At 77.8% G+C, this 2,500-nt stretch overlaps 1 non-coding gene across 1 annotated transcript; it reads left to right on the forward strand.

The window, feature by feature from the left end:
- Positions 1-1,331: 1,331 nt before the first annotated feature.
- On the forward strand, positions 1,332-1,484 carry LOC138065269 (5.8S ribosomal RNA). The gene has a single exon (XR_011138338.1). It is a non-coding gene; the product is annotated as a 5.8S ribosomal RNA (ribosomal RNA).
- The last annotated feature ends 1,016 nt before the right edge of the window (positions 1,485-2,500 follow it).

Raw genomic sequence — 2,500 nt, forward strand, 5'->3', positions numbered from 1 at the left:
CGCCGTGCCGTGTGGGGGCCGCGCTGCGAGTCGGCCGGGCCGGGGGCGGCGGGGGGCGGCGGGGGGGGGGGGCGCGCTGGGAGGAAGGAGGAGGGCCTCCGGCCACCGCGGCCGCCGGTAGCGGCCCCCCCGGGTAGGGATGGCCATGGGCCCCGGGCTCCGGGCCCGAGGGTTCTCGGTCGGAGAGCCGGGCGGGGGTTTAAAGACTCGGGCGGCCCGATGCGACCCGGGGGGCAGCCGGGCGTGCTGCCGGAGGGGCCGGGGGGTCGGCGCGCGCGGGCGCCGCACCCCCCCATGCCCGCCGGCGCGGCCCGTGCATGCCCCGCGGGCAGCCGGGACGGAGAGGGGTACCCTGCCCCCTCTCTCCGCGGTCTGGTCTCGGCGGAGAGACGCCGCGCGGTCGGCTTGCGCCGGCCTGCCTCGAACGCGCGACCCCGGCGCGAGCGCGTGCTCGCCGCCGGGACGGCGAGCCCCCACCGCGGGTGGTGCGGACGCCGAGCCCCAGCGCATCCCTTCTCCTCCCTGGCCGGTGCTCTCAGTCTCCCGCCGTGGCCGTCGGCGGCACCCTTCCTTCCCTCCCCCCCCGCCCTGCCCCGGCACTCCGCCATCCGGCGCGCCTGCCTCGCTCTGCCCGACCCGGCTTCGCTGGGCGGCAGGCGGGCGGCGGGCGGGCGGGCGGGGGCGGCCCCTCCCGGTCTCCGCGTGGAGGCGGGGAGAGCGGGCGCCGTTCCCCGTCCGTCCCGCCTCGCCCGTCTGCCTGCCGCCAGGCGTCTGCCCGCGGAAGGGACGGGCGAGTGCGTGGCGTCGCTCGGGAGGCTGCGTGTGTGCAGGCGGGTGTTGGGTGCCGTCTCCGGGGCGGCGGAGCTGGAGGCCGGTGAGGCGAGCGAAGGAGCTCGGAAGCGTGCGGCTGGCGGGTCGCGGGCGCGCGGGCAGCGGGTGGCGCCGCTCCCAGCGGCGGCCGGGCTCCGACGCCGGGGCTCCGCGGGGACCCACACCCCGGTCCCTGAGGCAGGTGGCGCGGCTGGCGCGCCGCTCCCTGCTGGGCCAGGCCGAGCCGGGCGCCTGGGCCGGACTCGAAGCGAGAAAGGGGTTGTCCCAGGTCGGGAGCGAGGGCTCCCCGCCCCTCTCGTTCGGGTCTGTTCTCCCCCCCCCCCCCCTTTTTTTTTCCCTCTGTGCTTGTACGGTCAGTGAGGCGTGCCCTCTCTCTCCGCTGTCCCTTGCTCAGCAGCCGGCGTCGGCGTGAGGAGGGAGGCAGAGCGGATGGGGGCCCTCAGGGGGCTGCGAAAGCTGCCCGGTCCCCCCGCGCGCGCGGTGGGGACCGAAACCGAGACAACTCTTAGCGGTGGATCACTCGGCTCGTGCGTCGATGAAGAACGCAGCTAGCTGCGAGAATTAATGTGAATTGCAGGACACATTGATCATCGACACTTCGAACGCACTTGCGGCCCCGGGTTCCTCCCGGGGCTACGCCTGTCTGAGCGTCGCTTGACGGTCAATCGTCACCCCCATTGCCGCGTTGGCGCAGCGGTGTGCCGCCCCTCGGGGGGGGGCCGGGGGGGGCGGCGGCGGCGGCGAGTCGGTGGGGGGGCGGCGGCGGCGGTGAGTCGGCGGCGGCGGCGGAGCCGGGACCACCGGTGCGTGCACCGGTGGCCCCGGTCTTCCGGCTGGCCTGCCTGCCCGGCTCCGGCCGACCGTCCGCCTCCACCGTCCGCGGCCGGCGTGCCTTGCCCTGCCCTCCCTCCCCTCCGAGCCCGGTGGCCACCGCTGCCCTGCGCGGTGTGTGCGGTGTGGCGCGGCTGGGGCGCCTCGCAGGCCCGCGCCGCCGGGGAGAGGGGGTGCCTCTCCTCCCCGTGTGGGCCCGGGCCTTCGTCCCCCTAAGTGCAGACTCGGGAAACCCCCGCTCCCGGAGCGCCCGCTGTGCGGAGTTCGTCCCGCCGGGCCCCCAGGTTCGGTCGGTCGCGGTGGCCCGGCACCTGCCGCCGCCGCCCGCCGCCACCGCCAGTGCCCGCCGTACGACGGCTCTCCTCCACCACTCTCCCGGTGGTGCGCTGGTCCCCCGTTCCCCTCCGGCGGGGGGGACGGCCGGCTGCCTTTCTTCCCCTCCCCTTGCCCTCTCCCTGCCCCGACTGCTGCCGCTTCGGCGCCCGCCGAGCCCCCTCTGCCCCCCCCCGCGGCGCACCCGCGTCCGTAGTGCGTGCCGAGCCACTTCCACCCGCCGGCTGGCGTCAGCCGCGGCGTTGCGTTGAGGCCGGCAGCGACGGCGCGCGGGTGTCTCCGCGGGGCGGTGGTGTGGGGCAAGCGCGGGCGGCGCCGTTCGGTGGCGAGACGGGGGAGGGGGGGGGGCAGAAAGGGGGGGGGGGGAGGGGCGCTGCCGCGCCGTCGTCCCGTGCCGGGGCGAGAGCGGAGGTCAGCGGCCGGGGAGGAGGAGCCAGCCGCGGCCGGTGGAGGGGCTGTGCGCGAGTGTGCGAGTGGGCGAGCGAGCGTTTGGGAGCCGGGCCCG

The sequence above is a fragment of the Struthio camelus genome, unplaced genomic scaffold (assembly GCF_040807025.1).
Source record: "Struthio camelus isolate bStrCam1 unplaced genomic scaffold, bStrCam1.hap1 HAP1_SCAFFOLD_92, whole genome shotgun sequence".
NCBI classification, from domain to species: domain Eukaryota; kingdom Metazoa; phylum Chordata; class Aves; order Struthioniformes; family Struthionidae; genus Struthio; species Struthio camelus.